General features: G+C 44.6%; 1 protein-coding gene and 1 pseudogene across 1 annotated transcript in view; one reads left to right on the forward strand and one right to left on the reverse strand.

The window, feature by feature from the left end:
- Positions 1-22,162, reverse strand: part of LOC134624133 (junctional adhesion molecule-like) — a 201,842-nt gene that overhangs the window by 93,716 nt on the left and 85,964 nt on the right. The gene's annotated exons all lie outside the window — the stretch shown is intronic.
- Positions 20,247-22,162, forward strand: part of LOC135932457 (uncharacterized) — a 30,552-nt pseudogene continuing 28,636 nt past the window's right edge.

Genomic DNA, 22,162 nt, shown 5'->3' on the forward strand with positions numbered 1-22,162 from the left:
TCCTGACCCATACACTCAAGCCATCAAAGCCCTTGATGAGCGTTATGGGCAACCAAGACAGCTAGCATTGAAAGAGCTACGGAATATACTGGAGCTTCCTCCTATCAGAGCAGGTGATGGTCGGACTCTGGATAACTTTGCTCTTCGTGTGCAAGCTTTAGTTGGTTTGCTTAGCACTATGGGTGATCAAGGACAGACAGAACTAAATTGTGGCTCCCATGTCGATCGCCTACTTGAAAAGTTGCCCGCAGAGCATTCCAGTCGCTTCAAACGGCACATTTACAGGGAACAAGGAGATATGATGTATGACTTACCTTTGTTCTCGTCCTGGTTGCAAATGGAATGCAAGTGTCAACCAAGAAAGGACAGTCCTGTTTCATCCTTTAACCAGCCATGACCTGCCCGTAAGTACACCTCTCCACTCACAACAATATTACATGGGACAAATCCATCCGATCCTGTACAGGCAACACAACCCATCATAATGACTAAGGCAAGATGTGCATATTGCTGCTCACCTGAACACCACATTAGCAAGTGCCCTGAGTTCATTAACAAGACAAAGGATGAGAAAATAAACTGGATAAAGAGAAACAAACGGTGTTGGCGTTGTGCTAGAACTCATCAGGCTGCAAAGTGCAATCTGAGGAAAGACTGTGCTACCTGCATGGGACGACATCTACAGATCCTGTGTGAGATGAATCAGAGACCTAGAACTGAAGTTAATCCTGTAGTGAGGACACTGTACTTTGATAAACCTAGTGACTGTCCCAGTGTACTATTAAAAGTTGTGAAAGTGCTCCTGCGAAATGGCAAAAGAACTCTTGAAACATATGCCGTACTTGACGATGGCTCTCAACGCACCATGCTTCTGACATCAGCAGCTCAGCATCTCTACCTAACTGGGAAAGCTGAAAAATTATCACTCCGAACTGTCCATCAAGAAGTTGAAACTATTCAAGGTTCTTCTGTAAGTTTCCAGATTTCTCCCATCGCACATCCAGAGAAAACTTACACAGTTAATAATGCCTTCGCTACAAGTCACTTAGCACTTTCAGACCACACCTACCCTGTATCCTCTCTTCAACGGAGATACAACCATCTTCAAGGTATCCCATTAACCTTTATTAACAAAGCAGCTCCACTACTGCTCATAGGCTCTGATCATACCCACCTTATTACGCCTGTTGCACCAGTTAGACATGGACCATTTGGATCTCCTTCAGCAGTCAAAACCCGATTAGGATGGACACTTCAAGGTCCGATCACAGACTTCCAACCCCAGAGCAGTTTCACGCATGCCCAATGTTTGTTCACATCTTCCAGTTCAGGTTCAGGAGAACCGCTCCAGCACATCCTCATGTCCGTTGATGGCTCTGAATTCATTCAGCCACCTCCTACTCTACCATCAGCAGTACCTACGTCGTCACCGGCAGTGCCGCTATCACCAGTTCCACCACCTGTGGCTGCCATTCCGCCAGTGGTCAGGGCACCGCCTGCTCCTGCATCACCTGGTCCTGCCCCTGCCAAGTCCCGTAAATTGCCCCCAGCACCTGCAAAACTGCCCGACGGTCTGCAGGTCTGGGCCTGCAGCTGCATCCCACGCGGTTGGCATTTGGACCTGCTTTGCCGCCACCGCTGGCTACATGGTCGGCCCCCTGAACTGTCTGGCCTGCGTTGTCAACCTCTAGGTCGACCCCCCAAACCTATATCAGACCTGTAGCATGTCTGATTTCTCTGCCCCCGCTTTGTGAAAAAGAACAACTCTAATCCTTTGAACATATTTCTCAGTAGAAATATGGGGGCGGCTGTTGTAAAGGCTCACCTTTCAGCACATTCACTTCACCAGATGCACCTTGTTTCCTTTCCTCACCTTTGATTGGGGGTGGTGCTTGGCCTTAATTGCACTCACCTGTCACTCGTTATATAAGGACTGCACCCACCTACCCCTCACTCTTTCTTCACTTCCACATGGGGCGGCAGCTGAGAGATAGCAGTCCATGTGTGTCTTTCCTTTACCCATTATCCAATAAAAGGACAAAACCTGCAAATGACTGATGACTGCTTAATCTCATTCTAATCGGATGAGCCCATGATGATGACTACTTAAACCCTGAGCCTTCCTTCCTCCAAAACAATTTGTATTAAGAAATATTTAACCATATATGCTTAGAGGTGTATAATCGATTGTGTAGTGATAGGATGTGTGATCTTCAGTAGGCTGTAAAAGGCTTTGTGTGCATTCCAGAGTGTTCTGGCTTTCACACCCACATTTTAGGAGCATGGGAGAGGACATACCTTCTCTTATTGTTTTATGGTAGGATAAACGTATCTATGTCTGTTTTAGGCTAAGTGCATTTTGTTTAGATGAACTGCTGGCCAGCAGGTTTAGGAAATCATTTATGGGTTCATACACACACACACACACACACACACACACACACACACACACAGACACACACACACACACAGGGTATTCTTTGTTGGGAACCTGGCTGAGAGTCTGACGGAGGTTAAGTGGTTGGAACGACACTTGGCTCCAGACAGGCCTCCTCATGCATGAGTAACACTAAGAATGTCACCTACTTGTGTCTTATTCTTGCTGTGTAGCAAATTGTCCTGAACGTTCCAGTGAATAAGTTCATGCTACAAACCTATCAGTTTTTAGTCTACTTCTTAGTTCTGGGTTGTATGAGAGTTTATTTTTTCTCTCAGTGTTTCTTGTTCCATTTTTTGTGTGTCTGCATTTCCATGTTTAGTTATCACTTCTCACTTCCTGCTTTATTGGATAGTTATTCATCCCTTGCTCTTTACTGTGAGTTTTACTTCCCTCATCTTATTATCTGTTCTTTTACATCTGTGTCTCATTTTCCCAACTGTCTCTACTCCCCTGATTACCCTTCTCTGTGTGTATATATAGTGCTGATTTCTCTCAGTCCTGGTCAAAACATCAACTCTACTTCTCAGTGAATTTTCTTCATGTACTTCTGCTGTATTTCTTCTATTTCTTTCAGCCCAGTGTATTTCCAAGATCCATGTTCCGCTGGTTACGGTTTTCAATTTTCTTGTAGACGTTATATGTTCCCCTATTTGACTTTCCTCTAAATCAGCCTAACAAAGATTCAAATCCTCTCTTCATTTAGAGCTCTCTGGTTATTTGTGCCATAACTTCAACATTAAATATAAAACAAGCTCAAACTGAAAGAGCACAAAGAGCTATCAATTTAAAATATATTGGAATTAATAAACATTAGACTGTGACAAACTGAGAAAACAGTCTGCTTTGATGGTGGACTTGTTCTGTTTTCCTACAGAGCACCACGTCATCTTCTTATATCAATATCTGCCAGTCTGTGTACAGGGAATGAGGAAACCCCGTTCATTTACTGAGATCAACAGCAGACTTTCCAGTGTAAGACTTCATAAATATGTGAACATGAGCTGACTCTGGATCAGCTTCTATACAATCATGGACTGTAAAACAGAGGCAGGAGCCACCCTCTCTCTCCTGCACTGTACGGCTCAACTCACATACAGAAAACCTGCACTGATTCTACATATGTCACATTCCCATGATGCATCACAGGCTGTTTGATTGGATCTTTTTCATTGAGGATTTGTAATGTGGACAAACAGATGTTACTCTCACCTCTGACACTGAGAGTCACTGCTTTCTGTAGCAGCATGTGTCCATCCTTGTTGTAGACGGTGCAGGTGTAGACTCCACTGTCAGTGAGGTGGAGGTCTTTCAGGGTCAGACTGAGGTCTTTAGTGTTCAGTGGGTCTTTGTTCATCTCAGTGCGGCCTACATAAACCTGATCCTGTTTCTGACTGCTGTCGTTACAGTGAACCATCTTTTCTTCAGGGTGAGTGAGTTTCCACTCCACTTTGATCACCTGAGGAAGCTCACCTGTAATTTTAAACGGCATCAGGACAGACTTCTGACCTTGTGTCACCTCCACCACTACTGACTGGTAGTCTGTGAGGAGAACAAAGCAGAACATGAGCTGTACAGACAGAAGCAATGAGAGACGTCAGCATGACAGACTCAGTTTGGTTGAAGATCAAGGGGACTGAGATCCTCTGGCTCATCTATTCAAAAGAATAGATCAGACTGAACATCCAGCCTTTTATAGCTACAGACATACAGAGTGCTATAATAGAATATTTTGCTAATAGTTAGTCATGCATAAATCTATTCTAAATCTATTATGTATGGAATTTCAGGAGCGGGACCACGCCTCCAAACACGCTCCTTCCGGCTGTCATCTATATAGGTTCCCCCCAGTTCCGCAAGCTGATCATTCTCGTTTACGTGCCCCACCCTCCCTCCATCCTTCTTCTCCATTCTTCACCTTCTTCATTTCTGTTTAGTACATGGGTATCTGCCAGGCCCGGGAGCCATCGCCAGTCCCCTTCGAGGCCTTCCCCAAACCACAGCTCAATTCATGTCAAAGCATTCACTTTTACCTACTAAAATGCTGTCAAACTTAAAATGAGGACGTGGGCCCAGCTAGTGAAATGAAATATAAGGGATCAAAAAATAAAACTTCGGTAATGTTTAAACTTTGCCTTTAATTTTGTGCATGCTGAGATAGAAAGAGGAACTGCTGAGACTGATTGTGAAACATGCCAACAATGTGCAGGCAGGTCTGTGCAGCACGTTGGCACGATGGTTAGCACTGCTGCCACTCAGCAAGAAGGTCCTGAGTTCAATTCCACCATCAGGCCGGGATCTTTCCGTGTGGAGTTTGCATGTTCCCCATGTGTTTGTGTGGCCTATCTCCCACAACCTAAAGAAAGGGGATCGACTAATCTAAATTACCCATAGGTGTGAATGGTTGTGTGTTAGCCGTGTGACAGACTGGCGATCTTTCCAGGTTGTACCCTGCCTCTCGCCCTGTGACAGCTGGGATAGGCTCCAGCCCCTCTGAAAAGCAGAAGCGAATGGATGGATGGGTGTGTATTTCTACATGGACTTTGATAGAACATTTATGAAGCACAGAAAATGTTAGCAAGGGGAGAGAGAGAGAGAGTGGAAGCACTGCACATGCCCAAATGAGTTTATTAGGAAGGGTTAGGGTTAGAATTCTTTGATATTGTATTTAAATTATTAAATAAAGCTGTTTTAATGATTTTCTTTATACACAATGCAATTGTGGAGCCTTCCTTCTATTGGATTTTGTACATATTGGAATTTTGAACTGAGCACTTCAAAAAGACTTTGCATAGAGCACTACTGCACCAACACTGTAAATAAACTCAATGAACTTTCATTCCTGAGTCCTGCGTTTGAGTCCAGTCAGACAAACCATGACAGCTTGATCTCATCTGTCACTCATTGGAAACAGTAATACAGCTATGTACTTATGATTTTAACTAAATTACTGTATTAATGCAGTATTTTCAGTTCCATGTTTTCCTCTATAACCACAGGTGATCCAATCAAAGGTAACAACACAAAACATTTAACAGGAAATATTTAAATCCTCTCTTGATTTGCTGCTCTCTGGTTATTTGTGGCACGATTTCAACATTTAATACAAAATATTTGTCTCAAAAAGCATTGCACTATGACACAGTCCTACATATCAAACTGAGAAAACAGTCTGCTTTGATGGTGGACTTGTTCTGTTTTCCTACAGAGCACCACGTCATCTTCTTATATCAACATCTACCAGTCTGTGTACAGGGAATGAGGAAACCCTGTTCATTTACTGAGATGAACAGCAGACTTTCCAGTGTAAGACTTCATAAATATGTGAACATGAGCTGACTCTGGATCAGCTTCTATACAATCATGGACTGTAAAACAGAGGCAGGAGCCACCCTCTCTCTCCTGCACTGTACGGCTCAACTCACATACAGCAAACCTGCACTGATTCTACATATGTCACATTCCCATGATGCATCACAGGCTGTTTGATTGGATCTTTTTCATTGAGGATTTGTAATGTGGACAAACAGATGTTACTCTCACCTTTGACACTGAGAGTCACTGCTTTCTGTAGCAGCATGTGTCCATCCTTGTTGTAGACGGTGCAGGTGTAGACTCCACTGTCAGTGAGGTGGAGGTCTTTCAGGGTCAGACTGAGGTCTCCAGTTTTCAGTGGGTCTTTCTTCATCTCTGCTCGTCCTTGTGGAACTTTCCTGTCTTCATGTTTCCACTCCACTGTGACGTCCTGAAGCTTGATATCAGTTGTAAATGGCAGCAGGACAGACTGAACCCCTTTAACTGTTTCCACCATCTGAACCTCAGGAACTGAGAGGAGAATATGAGACAGACAGACAGATGTCAGTGAAGGTGATCCTCCATCATCTACAGTTATTATAGTTTGATACTTTCATTGTTTTTATTTAGTGTTGGCCTTTTCTTTTGAATTCAGTTTAGTTTCTGTGAGTTTCCAGAGTGGGTTTGCTTCTTTCACTTTTGTTTTGATTGTGTGTAAATGTTTAGTTTTTGTTTAACTTTTATTACGTGAACTCTTAGTTTTAGTCTCTAAATTCTGTTTTGTTACTTATAAATCTATACCTATTTTGGACGGTGGACAAACAGCTGTAACACTCACCTCTGACACTGAGAGTCACTGATTTCCGTAGCAGCATGTGTCCATCCTTGTTGTAGACGGTGCAGGTGTAGACTCCACTGTCAGTGAGGTGGAGGTCTTTCAGGGTCAGACTGAGGTCTTTAGTGTTCAGTGGGTCTTTCTTCATCTCAGTGCGCTGTTTCTGATCTTGGCCCTTTAAGTGACACTGGTCTTTACCAATCTGATACTCATGGACCATCTTGTTTTTGTGTTTCCACTCCACTTTGACATCCTGGGTGAAGCCTTCTTTGATTTTAAAGGGCAGCAGGACAAACTCCTTCCCCTGTGTCACCTCCACCATCTCCAGCTGGTACTCTAAAGAGAAAACAGAGGAGAACATAGTCAGAGAGACAACATCCTTTACATCTAGATGACTCATTGTAGAGACGTCAGGTCTGAACTTCCTGGAGCCAGGAGATTTTCTGACTGAGGCCAGACCCACAAAATCAGACACTTCCTTTGATAGATCCAAATCTTGTACCGGTTAAAGGACTCAGTATAAGATTTGGGGACCGATGAGCTACTAGAAGATGGATCTTCAAAGTCCTCATCCCCACAATGTTGTGCACCATCAGACTCTTCTCTCTCATTACATGAGCCAGTAAAAATTTTGGCTTCTTCATTAGTTGGAAATGCTTCCCTAATTTTGTGATTGTTAGTCTATCTTTGTCATGGCCTTGAGCTGTTTGACCTAGGGTTTTTAAGTCTTTTAGCAGTGAGTCTGAACATCAAACAATGGTTTTATGAACATTTTATGACTTTATTTGTGGGTTTAATAATTTAGGTATGGTAAAACTTAAGCTTATAATGTGTTAGACTTAGAAATGGTGCATTAATTTTTGATTCCTTTTACACACACATAGATTATGATTAGAATAAGTCCCTGGGTCAGAGAGTCCTGAACATGATATTCTAAACCAAATTTGAATCACTAGAAGAACAATGGATAACAATATTAGATTATCAAGGCTAGGGAGAGAGGTGTTTTGGTTTTCTGTCTCTTGCAGAGAAAGGAACAGACACCAGACGAGGACACGGAGATATGAGGACCCTTCACAGCAGAGACAGACGTAGGGACTCCCGAGACAGCAACTGGGGTCAAGTGTCATGGCGTTTGGGCTCCTTGAGAAGATGGATCCCATAAACACAGCAATAACCATGAAGGGGTTGGCGAAAATCTAGGAACACCAGACCAACGAGGTTCGAGAGGCTCTTGGCAAAAAGGGGGACACGGCGGTGACCCCAAAATTACACAGATCTTTGTTTGAAATCGGGGCAAAATAATCCCCTGATCTGTGCAATGATTAAAGGATGGTCTAACCCCGGAGGTCGAAGAAAGAAGCTGAGAATCACCTAACTGGAAGACACTGGTAGCTGCAGCAATAAAATAAAGGTTAAAAGCCCCTCGGACAGGGGTTCTAGTCTGAGTACATTTGAGGGTATAAGGTAGCACCAAGATGGGGGTGGAAAACTGGAGCACCAAAATAAAGCTGTGGGGAAACTGGAGAGTGATGGGAGTGTCATCTGTAACTACTGTTATTGTTGTAATCATAGTTTTTCTTGCATTTGACCTGCGCAAACACAGAGGTCATTCTACATATGGTCCACCCAAAAAGGGGGACAGAGGGTCTCAGGACCAAGAAGAACTGGACCTTGCAATGCTGGAGTGTATGTTATAAGTGATCTCTTTTTAAGAGATCAAAAGGGGGAATTGTGAGATTATTCGGTTATCATATGTTACCTTATATCTGTAATCAAAGTAGTTGAATTATGATACTGCTGTAGATCATATTATACCCCTTAATATAGAGTGTGTGATCAGTATGTAGTTTTAGTTTGCATTATACTTCTGACTTAAAAGAGTGTGAAAATCATTAGATCTATTGGATTGACCTGTATTACTCGACACTGTTGAATGTGTTACACTGTTTCTTGACATTTCATACTGCTGAATCATGAAGAGAATGTTGGGTGCAGAGGGCCTTGTGCCGATAATAGAAGAGACAGACCACATTCCATGCCCCCACCTTTACAGAGAGCAGAAAGACAGGGAGCCGAGGTCATAACTTAGGCGCCGTAAGAGAGAAAGAATGTGAATGTTTAGGCTTTTACGACTAGGTGGGGGCCACTAGAGGCTATAAAAGGCTGAGTAACCCGTCACCATTTTGAGACTTGCTGTGACCCTCTGCAGGCAAGTCTCCCCATCATGATGGTTCTTATGCTCTTAAGTGTTGAATTGTATGGAAATAAAATATTGTTGATTGAGCATTTATACACCGAGTATTGTCCTTCCTTCAGCCCAAAGATTAAAAGAATTGGGAGATTTTAACAGCAGTCATGTCATTTGTAAAGTTTTCATTTAAATATTCTGTTTGGTTCTTCATTTGTGTGTTTTTAGTGTTTATGTTTTATAATTGTACTTTTCTTAAGTGTTTTTAGTCTACTTCTTAGTTCTGGGTTGTATTAGAGTTTAGTTTTTCTCTCAGTGTTTCTTGTTCCATTTTTTGTGTGTCTGCATTTCCATGTTTAGTTATCACTTCTCACTTCCTGCTTTATTGGATAGTTATTCATCCCTTGCTCTTTACTGTGAGTTTTACTTCCCTCATCTTATTATCTGTTCTTTTACATCTGTGTCTCATTTTCCCAACTGTCTCTGCTCCCCTGATTACCCTTCTCTGTGTGTATATATAGTGCTGATTTCTCTCAGTCCTGGTCAAAACATCAACTCTACTTCTCAGTGAATTTTCTTCATGTACTTCTGCTGTATTTCTTCTATTTCTTTCAGCCCAGTGTATTTCCAAGTTCCACGTTCCGCTAGTTATGGTTTTCAATTTTCTTTTAGACGTTATATGTTCCCCTATTTGACTTTCCTCTAAAACAGCCTAACAAAGATTCAAATCCTCTCTTCATTTAGAGCTCTCTGGTTATTTGTGCCATAACTTCAACATTAAATATAAAACAAGCTCAAACTGAAAGAGCACAAAGAGCTATCAATTTAAAATATATTGGAATTCATGAGGTGCCGTAAGGGACATTATAACTGAAACGCCCTCACACACACACTACTGAAATTTTACCTCTCACACACACTACTGAAATTTTACCTCTCACACACACTACTGAAATGCTCTCACACACACTACTGAAAAACCAAGGCATTTCAGTTGAACAGGAAGGTATTTCAGTTAAACAGGAAGGCGTTTCAGTGGAACAGGAAGGCATTTCCGTTGAACAGGAAGGCGTTTCAGTTAAACAGGAAGGCGTTTCAGTTAAACAGGAAGGCGTTTCATTTGAACAGGAAGTTGTTTCTTGACAAGAAAACTGAAGAAAAAAGTGGTAGATTTCAAACAAACCACTACACAGATGTCTACTCAGCAACCTGCTAGTAGCCTAAGTGAAGCAGCTGCATTACTTAACAATATATAAGCCTCAGCATAAGTCAAAATTTAGAATAGCAGACGGGCATTATCCTGGTTAATTTTTTTATGTGCTTTTTGTCTTTTTTAGCAAAGAAAAAATATCTTAAAATCATTAATAAAACCAGGGAGAGAAGGCTTAGCGTTCCTCCATTTAGCACAATGGATATGATATTTACTCAAAAGTATGATGATGACACCCAATGCTAGATGATCCATATAAAAAAATTTATGATGTAATTCAAATAGTGGCACATCATTAATATTTAGGGAAATCCAATTTTTTTAAGTTGCACCATATCCATTGTGTGATAGGGCATAGAAAAAAAGATGTTCTAGGGTTTCATTTTCATCAGTACAAAAAGAACATTGATCCACCTCAAAACCAAATCTCTTTTTTAGTAATTCTGCCACAGGATTAATTTTGTTTATTACTTTAAGTGTGTTTCTTCAACTTTAGGTAGAATAGCCTATTTCATAAATTTTTAGTATTGTGGCGAGCTCAGTCAAGGAGGAGACAAAGGTTTCTTTGGGAGCACCCGTTTATTTACAAGCGGCCCAGAACACTGCCGCTACCTCCCTCCTCAGCGCGGCAACAACATAAAACAACAAAAAAAGGCGCTCTCTCACCGGAAACACAGTCGCCGAGAGAGCGCGTCACTCGTGACCATAACAACATGACAACAAACACATAACTGTAATAACCGAACAAAGCCCGAACAGCCCTGGCCCGCTACAGTATGCTTTATCCAGTATATGAAATAACTCAATTAGAACCATGCAATGTAACCATTCTGTTGTAACTATGAAATATTTTGTCTTTGAAGAAACTACTAATAAATCTATTATTGCATTTTTATCAAACAGCTGACATTGCCCTAGCAATAAATTTGGGAGCACAGATGGGAACTTATTGTATATCATAACATTTTTAATCAAATGAAGCAGAGGCAGTGGGACCAGTTCACAAAATTTGTTATATTCTCTTTGAGAACAGTTTAGACAATATTTTTCTGAGATGTTTCAATGTAATGGGTTTTATTCCTCCACAAAAATTTGAAAATAACTGTGTTAGCCTTATTAATGTTTTTAGAGGAGATATATAGAGAGTGACAAGGATAAATCAATTTGGAGATGCCTTCAGCTTTAGATAGGATGTTTCTGCCAATAATAGCGAGGTCTCTGGTTAACCACTGGCTAAGTGATTTCTTCATCTCCATGATACAGTTAGAAATATTAGTGTCTTCTCTGCTAATTGTTTTTTTTTAGATATTATCAGCCCTATATATTTAACTTTAGGTTCAACTCTAACCAAAGCTATTGAAGAGTCAGAGCTTATATGAATCAGGAGTAGTTCACATTTTTTGATACTGAGAGATAAACGAGAAGCATTAGAGAAAATTTAGTTTTCTCGACCACGTATTTCTCTTTAAAAAAATAGATGTATCATCTGCGAATTGACTTATTTTGAAGTCTTTATTAAAAATTGATATTCCTTGTATGTCGTTAGAATTTTTGATTAATAGTGTTAACAACAGAGTTGCCAATATAAAAAGCTTAGGGGAAACAGGACATACTTGCCGAATTCCCTCTTGCACCTTGAATCCATTCCTTGATTCAAGGATGCTAAAATATTGTTAAGTAATGTGGCTGCTTCACTTAAGCTACAAGCACAGCCTTCCCCAACCCCCAGGTCCTGGACCAGTACCGGTCTGTGATTCATTTGGTACCGGGTCACAAGAGTTGAGGCTTGAGTTTGAAATTTATTGTTTTCAGGGTATTTATCGTTTTTTGTTTTCTTTTTGGGGTTTTTTTAATATCGTTTATATTGTTAACACTGTTTCCTTGGGTCTTTTCCCGTGTGTTATAATTAAATCTTCTTTTTTTGGAAGCGGTACTGGTTTTATTTTATTGTATTTATCCAAGACAACTTAAAGGCCGGTCCGTGAAATTACTGTCGGCCATAAATGGTACGTGGCGCAAAAAAGGTTGGGGACCGCTGTACTAGCAGGTTGTTGAGTAGACATCCTTGTAGTGTTTTGCAAAATACCACTTTTTCCATCAGTTTCCTTGTCAGGAAACAACTTCCTGTTAAGCGGAAATGCCTCTGGTTTCAGTGGAGTGCGTGAGTGCATTTCAGTAGTGTGTGTGAGAGCATTTCAGTAGTGTGTGTGAGAGCATTTCAGTAGTGTGTGTGAGAGGTAAAATTTCAGTAGTGTGTGTGAGAGCGTTTCAGTAGTGTGTTTGAGAGCGTTTCAGTAGTGTGTGTGAGAGCATTTCAGTAGTGTGTGTGAGAGTGATTCAGTAGTGTGTGTGAGAGCGTTTCAGTAGTGTGTTTGAGAGCGTTTCAGTAGTGTGTGTGAGAGCGTTTCAGCAGTGTGTGTGAGAGCTAAAAATTCAGTAGTGTGTGTGAGAGCATTTCAGTAGTGTGTGTGAGAGCTAAAATTTCAGTTGTGTGTGTGAGAGCATTTCAGTAGTGTGTGTGAGAGCATTTCAGTAGTGTGTGTGAGAGCGTTTCAGTAGTGTGTGTGAGAGCATTTCAGTAGTGTGTTTGAGAGCGTTTCAGTAGTGTGTGTGAGAGCGTTTCAGTAGTGTGTGTGAGAGCTAAAATTTGAGTAGTGTGTGTGAGAGTATTTCAGTAGTGTGTTTGAGAGAGTTTCAGTAGTGTGTGTGAGAGCGTTTCAGTAGTGTGTGTGAGAGCGTTTCAGTAGTGTGTGTGAGAGCTAAAATTTCAGTAGTGTGTGTGAGAGCGTTTCAGTAGTGTGTGTGAGAGCGTTTCAGTTGTGTGTGTGAGAGTGTTTCAGTAGTGTGTGTGAGAGGTTTTCAGTAGTGTCTGTGAGAGCGTTTCAGTAGTGTGTGTGAGAGCGTTTCAGTAGTGTGTGTGAGAGTGTTTCAGTTGTGTGTGTGAGAGGTAAAATTTCAGTAGTGTGTGTGAGAGCGTTTCAGTAATAATGTCCCTTATGGCACCTCATAGGAATTAATAAACATTAGACTATGATAGAGTCCTACATATCAAACTGAGAAAACAGTCTGCTTTGATGGTGGACTTGTTCTGTTTTCCTACAGAGCACCACGTCATCTTCTCATATCAACATCTGCCAGTCTGTGTACAGGGAATGAGGAAACCCCGTTCATTTACTGAGATCAAGAGCAGACTTTCCAGCTTAAAGATGTGGTGGCACGAAGCAACCGATCATTTAAAGACCTTTTGATGGATGAACTAGCCAAAATTGGGGAGTCATTGGGAGGGGATGTCCACACAGCTGAGCCTTCCACTGAACAAGAGCCAGTGCCCCACAGTGATGAGGCCCTACCTTCTCCCCCTTTAACACCTAATAGCGACCATGTAAGTGCCTTGAATGATACTCACCCACCTGCAGAGGCCGAGAAACAAACCCCTCAGATTCCCCCCAACCTTTTAAGCACACCTGAAGTGCAGCGAGTTATTGTAGAGCACATTGTTAAAAGCAGTGAAGTCTGTCAGGGTTTCTGGGTCGTTGACCCAGTATTCTTAGTTCATGTTCACTGTTTATATTCTGTCTGTTTCACTTCCTGTTTTATTGTGTTAGCCTTGGTCCATGTGCATTATGTTCAGTCCTCTTCCCGTTTATCATTAGTTCATTATGTTCAGCTGTGTACTCACCAGTTTCTAATCTCTCATCACTCAGCCTGTGTATTTATGTTCCTCAGTTCAACCAGTCCAGTGTCGTGTCATTGATGTTCCTGTGATGTTGTTCCTGTCGCGTGTTCAGTTCAGTAAGCCAGCTAGTCTACCAGTCCATCAAGTTCAGCCAGCCACCCTGTCATCTTTTGTCTCCGTTTCCAATAAACCTCCTCATTCTGCACCAAGAGTCCTGCGTGTGGGTCATCTCTTCCTCGCCTCCGCACACGACCACTGACAGAATGACACGACCCGCTTTTGACCCAGCGGACTCGGACCTTTTTGAGTGGCAGGAGGCAGCGCTCTCCAGTTAGACGGAGAAACAGCGGCTCTTCGCGGAGCGAGACCACATCTTCGAGGGAACTCGCCTGGCTCTGGGCGGGCCTCGGAGACGCCGCGTTCCCCCACCTGCTGCCTCACCTTCACCGGAGCATTTGCCGCGGAGAGTGGGCGCTTCACGCCGCGCTTCGGCCGCTCCCTCTCTCGCCGCTCCGCTCCTCGCTAACACACCCGCCGTCTCATTCGCCGGACCTCCAACCTCGCCACGGCACAGCGGCTACGCCTCCCATCTCGGCTCGACGGAGGCTACCGCGCCAGAGGCTCATCTGTTTACCCCGGCCGCTTCCTCTTCCCGGAGAAAGCGGCGCACACGCCGCCATAATATTGGCCATTTTGAGCAGCTCCCGGCTGTGAGTTCCAGTGACTGTTTTCCACACCCTTCATCTAATTATTCACCTAAAACGCACAATGGACTCACTACTGATTCATGGGGAGTTTCCCTCCTAGAGGACGATGTGGCCTGGGAAGAACTTTTCTGCTCTGCTCCCTCTGAGCTGGGAGCCATTAAGGACAATACCCGCACTTCAACACCCCCGAAGACTGTTCAACTAAAGACTGTAAATGGTGATGGCAGAATGACCAGAGCAATCTTTGATAACTCTGTTACAGTCCCTGTGTATGCAAACCCTAGGCCGGGTCACTCTAGCACTGTTTCATCTGAGTCTGCTCCTTCGTCCACCTGTCAGCCTGTTCCAGTTTCATCAGCTCCGGCCACTGTTAAGAATACCCAGTCACCTAGACCTGTCAGTCTCATTCACCCAGTCACTATTTCCACTCCTATCAGTCAGCCTACACCCACACCTGTGCCAGCTCCCAGGCTGAGGGCAGCCAGAACCCAGCCTGACCTCCCTAGAGGCTTGGAAGAGCTAACCGGTCCACCTGCTACTTCACCTCTTCATCCACCTCCTGATCCAGCTTTTTACGCCCTCGCACTATCACTGGTTAGGCTAGCTGAGGTGTCCCCTGCTCAGGCACCAGCTTTATTAGCCCAGGCTGCAGTTTTGTCCCCTTCACTAGCTCAGTCTATAGCTCAGCCTTCCGCCACACCAACCTCAGCTCCGTCATCAGCTTCGCCTACCTCTGTTCAACCCTTAGCATCCCCACTCCAGTCAGTTCCCTCACCTGCTGTTCAGCCGCCACTCCAGTCAGCTAACACGCCTGCTGTTCAGCCTCCAGTCCAGCCTGTCCAGTCACCTGTAGCTCAGGCTGCTCCTGTCCAGTCACCTGTAGCTCAGGCTGCTCCTGTCCAGTCACCTGTAGCTCAGGCTGCTCCTGTAGCTCAGTCAGTCCAGCCTGCTCCAGTCCAGTCAGTCCAGCCTGCTCCGGTCCAGTCAGTCCAGCCTGCTCCGGTCCAGTCAGTCCAGCCTGCTCCAGCCCTCCAGGCCCCTGTAGCCCAGTCTCCTGTCCCTCAGGCCCCTGTAGCCCAGTCTCCTGTCCCTCAGGCCCCTGTAGCCCAGTCTCCTGTCCCTCAGGCCCCTGTAGCTCAGTCTCCTGTCCTCCAGTCTTGTCCTCTCCAGCCTGTCATCCAGTCGCCCGTCCTCCAGCCTGTCATCCAGTCGTCCGTCCTCCAGCCTGTCCAGCCAGTTCAGTCTGCCATCCAGCATCCTGTAGTTCAGTCACCCGTTCTCTCACCGTCTGTAGTCCAATCTCCTGTGGTCCAGTCACTCATTCACCACCCACTCCAGTTCCGGGACCTGCAGCCACAGCATCCAGAGCCAGCTGTGAGCTCTCCCGCTCCTCAGCCAGGGGTTTCCGCGCCCGCTGGCCCCGCCTGTCTCCAGCCAGAGGCCTCCGCGCCCGCTGGCCCCGCCTGTCTCCAGCCAGAGGCCTCCGCTCCCGCTGGCCCCGCCTGTCTCCAGCCAGAGGCTTCCGCGCCTACCGGCTCTGCAGCTGTTGCTCCGTCACCGCCGGCTCCCATGCCATCGCCTGGTCCAGCTTCTGCCACACCGTCGTCCAAGCCACGTTCTGGACGTCAACGTCGGCGCCGTCTTCCTCGCGGCCGCCCACCGGACCTTCTCAGTGGCCGCCGCCGTCTTCCTCGCGGCCGCCCACCGGACCTTCTCAGTGGCCGCCGCCGTCTTCCTCGCGGCCGCCCACCGGACCGGCTCAGTGGCCGCCGCCGTCTTCCTCGCGGCCGCCCACCGGACCGGCTCCAGCGTCACCGCCGGCCACGTGGCCGCCCGCCTGAACTGTTTTAGCTCAGCCACTGGCCACGTGGCCGCCCGCCTGAACTGTTTTTGTTTTGGACTCCGTCCCTCCGTCCTGGGCCCCCTCCGCCCTCCCTGTTCTGGTTTTTCGTTCTTTTGGCCGTCGGGTGCCGGCCTTTGAAGGGGGGGGGTACTGTCAGGGTTTCTGGGTCGTTGACCCAGTATTCTTAGTTCATGTTCACTGTTTATATTCTGTCTGTTTCACTTCCTGTTTTATTGTGTTAGCCTTGGTCCATGTGCATTATGTTCAGTCCTCTTCCCGTTTATCATTAGTTCATTATGTTCAGCTGTGTACTCACCAGTTTCTAATCTCTCATCACTCAGCCTGTGTATTTATGTTCCTCAGTTCAACCAGTCCAGTGTCGTGTCATTGATGTTCCTGTGATGTTGTTCCTGTCGCGTGTTCAGTTCAGTAAGCCAGCTAGTCTACCAGTCCATCAAGTTCAGCCAGCCACCCTGTCATCTTTTGTCTCCGTTTCCAATAAACCTCCTCATTCTGCACCAAGAGTCCTGCGTGTGGGTCATCTCTTCCTCGCCTCCGCACACGACCACTGACAAAGTCGTTCCCCCACCAAACTCACAATACAGACTGAAACCTTTTTCAGGGAGAGTTCCACATCCTCCTTTCGAAACTGACTATGGCACTTGGCGCAGCAGCGTAGAGTTTTGCTTGACTGATCCCTCGCTCACCGAAACTCAAGTTGTGCGAAAGATTGTTGAAAGTCTTTCACCCCCTGCAGCGGACCTGGTGAAAGCTCTTGGGCCAAAAGCAAGCCCCAAAACTTACCTTGAACATCTTGATTCTGCCTATGCAACTGTAGAGGACGGTGACGAACTCTTTGCCCGTTTCTTAAATACCAATCAAAATGGAGGTGAAAAACCCTCACATTACCTGCAAAGATTGCACACAGTGTTAAACCTAGTCTTAAAAAGAGACGGAATTGCTTCTAGTGACATCAATAAACAGCTCCTGAGACAATTTTGCAGAGGGTGTTGGGACAGCTCATTGATTGCAAACCTTCAACTTGAACAAAAGAAAGATGACCCACCTCATTTTGCGGAGCTACTTCTCCAACTATGCACCGAGGAGGACAAACAGGCAAGTAAAGCAACGCGCATGAAACAACATTTGGGGATCCAAAAGACTGGTGTGCATTCTAACATGCAAACCACATGCTCTCAAGGTAGGAACAATTATGAGCATGAAATGGACAGCAATTCGTCTGATCTCCAGAAGCAAATCGCTGACCTCAGGTCTCAAATCGCACAGGTCAGAGCTGACAAGACAGAGAAAAGATCAAAGAAACCTCAAAAGGAAGCAAAAAAGAACACAAGTACCAAAACACAGGACAAGCCGGAACAGATACCACAAATCGCTGCAGTGTCAGCCAAACCCAAACCTGGATACTGTCTCAAGTGTGGAGAAGATGGTCATATCGCTTCCAGCTGTAGTAATGATCCCAACCCAGCATTAGTAGCAGCTAAAAGGAATGCCCTCAGACAAAAGCAGCGAGAATGGGAAATATCCAGACTAGTTGATGAGTCCTTTAATTTAAACTAGAAGGAGCCCCTGTCGCGGGACAGATGGGTGCTAAATCTGAACCAAGTCCCACTAAGAAAAAGACAACAAAGGCCCAATGTGAAACAGCTAATGTTCACTCAGTGCCTAAACTTCCCAAAAGACTTGTGGGTAGAAAATGCACAGCCAGAGTTGTTATCAATGGCGTTGAATGTAGTTGCTTGCTCGACTCAGGCTCTCAAGTAACCACTATTGCCAAATCCTTCTATCAAGAACACTTACCTGATCATCCTATAAAACCCATCAGTGATCTCTTAGAGGTCGAAGGTGCGAATGGTCAGACAGTCCCCTACTTGGGATACATTGAGACGAGTATCATGTTCCCCAAAGATCTCGATCAGTCAGAGCTTGAACTATCTACTCTTGCCTTAGTTGTCCCTGACATTCGCTCAAACTCAGACACACCTCTACTAATTGGCACAAATACACTTGACCCCTTATATGAGCATCTTTGTGAGAGCACCTTACCTGACTTTAAGGTACTCCCTTATGGATACCAACAAGTGCTAAAGACATTAGCATCCAGAAAAAGACAAACTGACAGTGGCAAGATTGGTTTGGTAAAACTTCGAAGTAGAACCCAAGAAGTCCTTCCTGCAAATCAAAAGCTACTATTGGAAGGTTTTATACATGCTAGCCACGCTAAGCCTGAACAGTGTGTACTTATTGAACAGCCCACTGCCGGCTCCCTACCTGGTAGTGTGTTTGTAGATTGTTGCCTTATATCTCTGCCAAAGCACGGACCTTATAAAGTTCCTGTGTTGCTGAGGAACGAGACTAACCATGACATTACATTGCCCACTAACTGTGTAATTGCTGAGTTAATTGCCCCTGACTGTGTCATGCCATGTCCTGAGCCTAAGAAAGGTGACCAAAAGGTGTCTGCAATGTGTAACTCTCAGTAGCAGACCTCAAGGCTTCCTCTCAGTTTCGACTTTGGTGAATCACCACTATCTGAAGAGTGGAAAGAGAAGATAACTAAAAAGCTAAACAGTTTCTCCGATGTTTTCTCACACAATGATCTTGATTTTGGGCATGCCACACATATAAAACATCACATCAACTTAAGAGACGAAACCCCCTTCAAACAGAGATCTCGCCCGATTCATCCCCATGATTACGAGGCAGTTAAAAAGCACTTACAAGCCCTCTTAGATGCAGGTATAATCAGAGAATCTGAATCTCCATTCTCATCACCGATAGTGGTGGTCCGCAAAAAAAATGGTGATGTGCGGTTATGCATTGATTTTAGGAAGCTTAACTTGCAGACCATCCGCGATGCCTATGCCCTGCCAAACTTAGAGGAGTCATTTTCTGCTCTTGCAGGATCTCAGTGGTTCTCTGTGATGGACCTTAAGTCAGGGTACTATCAAATCGAAATGTGTGAAGAAGATAAGCCGAAGACAGCCTTCGTGTGCCCCTTCGGGTTCTACGAATTTAATAATATGCCCCAGGGAATAACAAATGCCCCAAGCACTTTCCAAAGGCTTATGGAAAAGTGTATGAAAGACATCAATCTGAAAGAAGTGTTAGTCTTTTTAGATGATTTGATAGTCTTTTCCAGTTCCCTTGAAGATCATGAGACCCGACTCATTCATGTTCTTGAGCGACTCAGAGAGTATGGGCTCAAACTCTCGCCCGACAAATGTCGTTTCTTCCAAACATCAGTCCGTTATCTAGGCCACATTGTATCTAGAGACGGCGTAAAGACTGACCCCGAAAAAACTGAAGCACTCAAAACCTGGACGAGACCCCAAACCTTAAAAACATTAAATAATTAAACATTAAAAATACCCAAACCTATCCTCTGAGACGAAAGCATTGTAAAAACCCACCCAGTGATCCAAAGTATCTGCACCCAAAGAACCCTTTGGTGATCGTTGGGGACCAGAGTGCCAGAAATCGTTTCAAACTATTATTGAAAAACTCACCACCTCACCAGTCCTTGGGTATGCCGATGCAAAGCTACCTTATCTGGTACACACAGATGCCAGTACAACCGGACTTGGGGCAGCTCTTTATCAAGTGCAGAATGGAACCACACAGGTTATAGCCTATGCAAGTCGTGGTCTATCCCGTAGTGAAGCTAGATACCCCGCCCACAAGTTAGAATTTTTAGCTTTAAAGTGGGCCATAACTGACAAGTTTCATGACTATTTATGTGGGAACACATTCACAGTCATCACTGACAATAATCCATTGACTTACCTTCTAACCACAGCAAAGCTTGATGCCACAAGTTATCGCTGGTTGGCTGCATTGTCCACCTATAACTTTGACATTAAGTACAGAGCTGGGAGACAAAATCTTGAAACAGATGGACTATCTAGGAAACCACATGCCAAACCTGAAGACGATCCAGTTTTTACCCGGGAATGTCAGCGCATTGATAAGTTCAGATCCCATCTCTTGTCCTCAGTCAAAGATGTCGAGCTCCAACTTCAATCTGATGCCGTGATGGCAGCCTGTCAAAGACATATGGCCATGGACCAGACTGAACCCTCTTGTGCTCTAGTCCAGTCACTTGCCATGTCTGCAGTTGCCATCCCAGACATGTTCAAAGAAGAAGGCATTGATAACAATCTCCTAGCCTTACCCAGATACACCCATACTGATCTTGTCAGCCTGCAAAGAAAAGATCCAGCCATTAGTGAAGTCATCAAGCTGCTGGCAGCTGACTCACGTCCACCAGCCAATACTAAGTCGGAGTCTTGCGATGTTCTCTTATTGTTAAGGGAGTGGAAACGTCTTGACCTTCAAAATGACTTGCTGTACCGGAAACGCCAGTTGGGGCCAGAGACCTTGTTGCAGTTAGTCCTTCCTGATTCCTTACGCCCTACAGTTATGCTTAATCTTCATGACAACATGGGGCATTTAGGGGTCGAACGCACACTGGAACTCATTCGGTCACGTTTCTACTGGCCAAAAATGGCAATTGATGTCGAAAAGAAAGTGAGAGCTTGCGAGAGATGTGTCCGTAGAAAAGCCCTGCCAGATAAGGCTGCTCCTCTGGTAAATATTAAAACTTCCAGGCCCATGGAGCTAGTCTGCATGGACTTCCTCTCAATAGAACCAGACAGTAAAAACACTAAAGACGTCCTAGTGATCACGGATCATTTTACAAAGTATGCTGTGTCCATTCCAACCAAAGACCAGAAAGCCACCATCGTTGCGAAGAACTTATGGGAGAACTTCCTAGTTCATTATTGCTTTCCAGAGCGACTTCATAGCGATCAAGGGAGAGACTTTGAATTGCGTACAATCAAAGAACTGTGCTCTCTGCTCGGTATCCGCAAAGTCCGAACAAGTCCTTATCATCCTCGTGGCAACCCTGTTGAGCGATACAATCGCACATTACTCAGTATGCTCGGCACCTTGAAAGACACCGAGAAACATCACTGGCGTGACTTCGTAAAACCACTTACTCATGCTTATAACTGTACAAAAAATGATGTAACAGGCTATTCTCCTTATGAGTTAATGTTTGGTAGACAGCCTCGCTTGCCCATTGATATTGCCTTTGGTTTGCCACAATCAAACAAGCCACACTTGACTCACTCTCAATACGTCAGGCAGTTGAAAAGCTACCTCGAACAGAGCTACGAAATAGCCATCAAAAACTCCCAGAAAGTAGCAGATAAAAACAAGAAAGGATTTGACAAAATCATCCGTGAATCCACACTACATGTAGGAGACCGAGTCTTGGTTCGAAATCTCCGCCTGAGAGAGAAGCACAAATTAGCGGACAAATGGGAGCAAACAGTGTATATTGTTACCAAACAAATGGAAAACTTACCAGTATATACTGTAAAACCGGAAAACGGAGATGGACCCAACAGAACGCTCCACAGAGATCTGTTACTTCCCTGTGGATTTCTCTCACCAACAGAGCATGAACCCGAACAAGTCACAAAAACTAACAGACCACGCACAAGACAAAGTTCAGCTTTGGAAGTTGACTCCGACCAAACACTTGAGGAAGAGGAAGATGAGTTTTATTACCCTGAACCTGCACAAGTGAAAGACAAACATTTTTACCAAGTATGTGCCATACCACCAACACAAGGATTCAAACAAAACAAAGATCCTGTAAATGATAACGAACAATCTAACACATTACCGGAAATGACAGACTTACCTGAGCAGGAAACTGAGAACGAAACTGAAACATACTTACCTGAAGGCGAAATTGGAAGTTCAACTGACACCAACTTACCTCGAATGGACAGTGAAACAGACCTACCTCCGACAGAACGTGAAAGTGAAGCAAACTTACCACGAAGCGAAAGTGACACAAGCCTACAAAACAACACACCAAGTGAATCTGAAACAGACACTCGAAAAGACAAAAATGTTTTGTTGACCAGTTTGTC

This window comes from Pelmatolapia mariae, linkage group LG3_W (assembly GCF_036321145.2).
Source record: "Pelmatolapia mariae isolate MD_Pm_ZW linkage group LG3_W, Pm_UMD_F_2, whole genome shotgun sequence".
NCBI classification, from domain to species: domain Eukaryota; kingdom Metazoa; phylum Chordata; class Actinopteri; order Cichliformes; family Cichlidae; genus Pelmatolapia; species Pelmatolapia mariae.